Here is a 6,683-nt window from a genome sequence, read left to right as displayed (position 1 = left end):
TTCGTTTCTGAGAAGAAATCGCCAAGGTCATATGCACGAAGGTAACTACAGGCTATTAGATTCCCAAACAAAAACCCAGGCACAGCTCGCCAGCGTGTAATCCGAGGGAGGAATGGAATAGACCTGCTGGGAGCGCGGAGAAGCTCAGGTAAGAGTCTGGGATGAGGCGGCGGCCGAACCCGGGGAGCGGGGTGAAGTACCCCACGCGGCTAAGCACGATGAGCGCGATAGTGACGCCAGCCGCCGGTGGATCTCGCTGTGAAAGAAGGCCTCCGCGACCGCCCCCCGCCACGCGAGATCCAGGAAGTGGTTCTGGTACCCGTGCCCTTCAGGTTCCAGATCCCCATCTGCTCGCCGGGCCCGTCGGTCGTCGTCTCGGCCTGAGGGGGAAGGGCAGAGCATGTTGCAGTGTAGGCCTCGCAGGTGCAGGTGGATCGCAGCCTCGCAGGATTGAGGTGGGGGCACATTATCACCGTGTGGATTGAGGCGAACGGCGCGGGGGCTGGGCAAGCGAGTAGCATCATGGGCAGGGGCAGGCGGGCGCGTAGATCTGGGGCGGCGTGGTGAGGGGAAGGCCAGGGCGTGGGCAACGAGCGGTAGGTGGTGGGCGTGATGAGCAGCCATCGTGGCGCGGTTTGAGGCTGGGGCATCGCGAGAGCGGAGACGGGCCGGGGGGTTGGGCGAGGACGGCGCCATGGATCCCACGGCACGGGAGATTTAATTTGGTACCATCAGCTTCCCGCCTCGCCGATCCGGCGGAGGAGCTCCACTGTCCGGCCCTCTCAAAGCCGTTCTTGCCATAATAGTAGTCTTCCATGGCCTTCTGAATCTCGGCGCGCGAGTTCATGACGAAGGGCCTGTGCTGCACCACGGGCACGCCCAGCGGCTGACCGGCGACGAGGACGAACCTCAGCGGCCTGGTGGACCTGTTCCACACGCTGACGCCGTCGCCGGGGCCGAGGACGAGGCAGTAGTGCGCCGTGGCCGTCGCCCGCCCGAACACGCCATCGCCGTCGATGACGTAGATGAAGGCGTTCCAGCCCTCCAGGACAGACTGGTGCAGGCGAGACCCGGGGCGCATGGTGAAGTCCACATACATGGTGGGGGTGAGCGTGTACACGGGGGACGCCACGCCGAGGGCCTCCCCGGCGATGACGCGGGCCTCCATGTCGACGTTCTCGCTCTCCCCGCGGCTGATGTCCTTGCGCTCAAGCTCCTGGTACCGCGGCTCGATCATCTTGTATTTGGAGGAGAGGTTGATCCAGAGCTACAAGCCCTTGTGCACGCCGTCCCCCGCCGGCATCTCCAAGTGCACGATGCCTCGCTCCGTCGTTATCCACTGCACGTCCCATGTCCTGATGATGCCCTTGTGCCCGACGAAGTCCTGGTGGGTGAATGCCCCCTGCAGCAGCCAGTAACTGGAACCACAAGGATGGGGACGTTTGAGCAAACAGCTCGCGTGCGTTGAACAGAAGAGAAGAGGAGCGAAGCATTGAGTTGAGAAGACGCAACGAACCTCGAGCATGTAGGTGAGGGTCTCGAATCCTCTGTGGGGGTGGTCGGGGAACCCGGCGGGCTTGGAGACTGCGACACCAATCGAGAGAGAGAGGTGAGGGCGCAAACAACAAGCAACCACAGCTGCGCGCAGGACCATGAACTCCTCGTCAGCGCCGCCGGACATGAGGTCCCTAATGCTCCTCTACTCCAGCACGCCGCCACGCCGGGCGGACGCGAGGCTCTTGCTCGCCTGCTTCTGCAGCAGCGTGGTATATCAGCGATAGTGGAGGCGCGCGATCTGGGGGCGAGGAGAGCGGGGCGGCGGTGATTACGGCCGCGGGCAAGATCTAGGGGGCGAGGAGAGCCAGGACGACGATTGCGGCGTCGGCGTAGGGAAAGGAGAGCCGGGGCGGGGAATTGCTGCGATGTCGGGTGGAGGCGTGGAGCCGTGGTGGACGCCCTCGTTGCGTCCTTATAGAGTAGTAGAGATTAAAGAACACGGTCCACCACACCACACGTGAGTAGCATAGGGACGCAGCCTCCAAGGTCAGCTGAAGCAGAGGAGGCTTTCAGAAAGCAGAGGACCCCGTGCGAAGCTGAGCTGATTGCCTGAACCATAATAACTGATTTGGTGACCAGAGATACTGAGAGGTTCTATAAGAGATTCGTTTGCTGTTTAAATCTATACTACTTATTAAGACGGTAAGAGTAGTCTGTCTCTAACGTGTTCTGCCTTATCACCAAATCCTCCCGGGATCCCCTTGTCACCAAATCAACCCTAAATGTGTTTTGCCCCCAACCGAGGACTGGTTCGTACGCCCTCCAAAAGCACCATGCAATCCGTGCAAAAAATCATACTTTGACGCAGCACTAGAGCTAGAGAAGTTAGAGTGAACAACAGATGACCCACAACAACATTTATAAGCCACGTTCTGTGTCTTTCAATAGACGGTATGGCACTAATCAAATAAATTCCATACCAGCGCATGTGTCATAGCGGTTCGTGCGGCCCAGTGACTCAACGTGCGGCCCAGCGGCCCTCCTCTCCAACACGGCCTCTAACCTAATATCCACCGCCGTTGGCCTCCACCACCCCAATGAACCCGTGGATCTAGACTGGGAAGCTAAGAATCGAAGAGAGGGAGGGGGCGTAACGCTGGCAGGAAGCGAGAGGGTCCAGCAGTACAGATGGGTACCTGGCAGATCTCGCGTCGAATGGAGTCGAAGTTGGAGTCCGTAGCACATTCAAGAAGGAGGCGCAGCTCCGCAGCGACATCGGCACTGACGGGATCATCTCACCGGCGGCGAGGGGCAGGGGCAAGGAGCGCTAGGGCAAGAGGGGTTTGGGGGTCGAGCGAGTTCTTGTGAGAGCGTAGCAACTCGCGGCAGATGGGAAGAGATTGGAAGTCTGCAAAGTGAGGACCGGTAATCGCTACATTTTCCTGGTTTTGCTATTCATCAAATTTTAATAACAACGGATTCCTTTTTATGGGTCCCTCGTGATTTCGGTGAATCTCAAGAATAAGGTAAGAAAAGTGTGTTTCATATTCCTTGTTTTGTTATTTCTTTATACATATTCACAAATTGTGTGCTTGCTTTGTCTTCTATAGGAAGCGAAAGGGTACTGGAGCTGGATTAATGGGAACAACCATTTTAGCAATGGTAAATTGCATTGATGAATTCCCTGCTAATTTTGAACACAATTAAAGAAAAGCTAAATTGGTACAAAACTTGTTTCCTTGGTTTATAGATATTTAGCCATTTTCAAGTCATGATGGAAATCCCTATCCCTACTACTACTTAAGAACGTAGTGTAGGCGTTCACAACACGATGGCGCACGGTTCTGCCTCCCACTCCCACCCACGACACCCTCTGCTCCCCGCAGCACCAGCCGCCATCCCCGCCCGCCATCTGCGCGCGTCTGGCGTCTCCCTTGCCCCTGCTCTCCTCTCGGCTGTCCACGCCGTCTGCGCGCATCTCCCAGCCACCCACGAGCAGAGCCTCCGCCCTTGGATCCCACGCCCGTGAGCAGAGCCTCTGCTGTCCACGCTGTCTACGCCGGATCCGCTCCTCCCTCGGAAGGAGAATCTCCAAATCTTGCCGCCATCCCCACCCGCCATTTGCGTGCGTTGGCCATCTATCGGCTACGCGCGTGCGACTGCCGTTGGATCCCCCGGTCTCGCCCAATTCCAAGCGCCCCTGCTTCGAGCGTCGCCCCCAACAAGACAGTTTCCCCCAAGAGAGCTGCCTCACCGTGCACCCCCGTCCTGCCGCTAGCCCTAACTCGCGAGGTCGACGCCGATGGATCCAAGGACACCAGCGTCGCCTCTATCTGAGCTCCCCCAATGGCCGCCGCGGGCGAGTGCCCCTGTGGGTGTATTGTTAGTTCCTCCATGATTATGGATTTAGTTTGTCTGGAGTGACATGTGACAATTTTTTTGAGGATATCAGCTGAGCTGAGAATTGTTTAGGTAGCTTGAAGTTTTTGGTACCGCTCTTATGGCTGTCCTCAAAATTTAATATTCTATTTTTCTGATGGAAAATGTGTTCTAAACATACTGTATGGATGGGATGGGCTCAAGACATTTTTTGCCCTTGATCAGCCTCTGGCACTAAGCCCAGAAGATTGAACGTACTGGGCTGGGCAGTCCATATATCAGTAGGCCTTAGCTTGCTGGCTTGATCTCATGTGCCATCTGTTATTTCACCATAGAGAAATGGAAAATATTATTCATGTTTATGAATGCCAACACACCATGGCTGATTGATCCCCTCTCCAACTTACTTTGTGCATCTATGTAATTATGCAGTGCCTTGTCATTGATGAAGCCGATCGCATACTTGAGCAAAACTTTGAGGAAGACATGAAACAAATATTTAAACGCCTTCCCCAGGTACATGGGCTATGTACTTCCCATTTCATATGCATATTGCAGATTTAAACTTCACATTGACACAATGTTTTATATTTTTGTTGGATCATCATGGATGATATGCAGAATAGGCAGACTGTTCTTTTTCTGTTACACAAACTCCAGAGGTTAGTAGATCTTTTATGCTGCTTGTAGTCAACTTTTCTTATATAATTTTCTCTTCTTATGCGGTGATGCCCCACATGTTGAAAATTTTGCTAAACTGTCATTTGAGAAAAATGAAGAAAGTAAAAAAAGACTGTTTATGTTGGAGTTGATGATGATAAGTCAAAGGTAAGGAATTGGTTTACCTGGTTATTCAACTGTCCTTCCAAGAGTCTTCTGTAGAAAAAAATAACTATGGTGCTTTGTCAGGCTACTGTTGAAGGCCTGCAGCAGGGTTATTGTGTCATTTCTAGCAATAAAAGGTTCTTGGTTATGTATGCTTTCCTAAGAAAGAAGCGGAATAAGAAGATCATGTAATTCAGAAAAGTTCCACGCTGAACTTCTGAATTTTCTTGGGATAGAGTGTTCTGATATCCATGGAAAACAGAAGCAACAGAAGCGAACTACTACATTCTTTAGCTTTTGCAAGGCAGGAAAGGGCATCTTATTATGCACTAATGTGGCTGCCCGTGGACTTGATATTCCTGACATGGTGAGATTTTGACTTCTTATTTTTTAACGCTAAACTTAATTCTTGTTCACGACTAACAGAAGCATCTGGTTTCTTCTTTCGATGCATCACGTGGTGTTACATTATGCCTAGCCTCCAGGGTGATTTATTTCTTACCTTTTTTCGATGCATCACCATTCTTGGTCCTTGTTAGTTTAGTTAAAATTGTTTGGATCATCTAACATTCCATTTTACCAGTCTGTCATGATGGAAAAGATTGGTTGGAGCACGCCGCTGACCCCGACGTCGTCGACTCCGAGCGTGGGGTTGCTACAAAACATCGACCACCTCGATGTTTAGCTCAAAGTATGATCTGCTCCTCTCCTCTACTATCCTTCTCCGCTCCCATCATGCTCCACCTTGACCTGTATGTGCTAGCCGAAGATAGTTGTGAACTAAGCACTCAAGCCAAACCAGGTTGTAGCAACCTGGCCTTTGGATTGAATCTTCTGCTCAACTGAAAATTTCTTGCAAATTGCTATTGTTCTCAGCCAATAGAAGGTTCGTAGGATGTCTGGTTATCTGGTGTAATGATGTTCAGGCTCCCTTTCAATTGTACAGAGTCTATGTAATGTATCCTTCTCCGCTCTCCCTTTTAATTCTGGTTGACACAACATAAACTTTGACTGTTAGACTATCTGGGAGTAGCGTTATAAGTCAAGATATCGCCACTGCTTGCCCCATCCTGTGGAATATCAGTCCATAGAAGACAGTCCATTGATGCATCTGATGGGCTGCTCTCAACGTTTTATTGTTGCTTGGGATTTTCACTTTCATTCATGTGTGTGCTATATATTAGCACCTTAAGGGTCCGTTTGGCAAAGCTCCAGCTCCTGCTTCTTTAACTCTAGATCCTGATCCTCGTGAGGAGCTGATCCTCCTGATTCTCCTAGAGAATCAGAATCATTTTAAAATCATTTGGCAAGTAATCTGATTCTTGTCGGCTGAGAGTTGGTGGTCTGTGGCAATTGTCTGTCTTATCCTTTGCAGTTCAACTTTGTTACAAACCAATAAGTAGGATGCATATACAGAAAAAAATTATAAAACAATAACATATAAAATATTCCCATCATAGTAGTGCATAAAATGGTCTCAAATGTTTAATCCATAAATTGGCTCGTTATGTTTTTGTCCAATGGCAATTACGGGTAATTTCGATCAAACTTTAAGGGGAGGTCCATATTTGGTTGGTTGAGGAGCTATTTTAAGAGAGGGTGGAGCAGGTTTTTTTAGATCCCACAATTCTTCACAAAAACGACTCCCAATCTTTCGGCTCCACACGAGAATCAGTTTAGAAAAATACCCGTTTGGCACGGCTCCTCCAGATCCTCGCTTAGAATCAGGAGCTGGAGCTGTGCCAAACGGGCCCTAAATATGCGCCCATAAATTATTAGTGATCATGATATGGAAACATAAATAAAAATATATATGTGTTCATTTGCAAAACAAGAGTGAGGCTCTCCTATTTGGCCATTGCTTCTTTTTTGTGAAATTTGACATTTCAGGCAAATATGCTATGTTATCTTTTTCAATATCAGGCTGATGAATCAACCCACTTGATATGGATGCTCTCAATGATCTTCAGTATGATATTCTA

General features: G+C 50.5%; 1 pseudogene; it reads right to left on the bottom strand.

Annotated features, from left to right (window-relative positions):
- Positions 1-1,923, bottom strand: LOC103636989 (pirin-like protein; annotated as a pseudogene).
- Between the last annotated feature and the right edge of the window lie 4,760 nt (positions 1,924-6,683).

This window comes from Zea mays, chromosome 8 (genome assembly GCF_902167145.1).
Source record: "Zea mays cultivar B73 chromosome 8, Zm-B73-REFERENCE-NAM-5.0, whole genome shotgun sequence".
Lineage (NCBI taxonomy): Eukaryota > Viridiplantae > Streptophyta > Magnoliopsida > Poales > Poaceae > Zea > Zea mays.
Note: the sequence above shows the minus strand (reverse complement) of the source record. Positions and strands in the feature narration are given on the sequence as shown.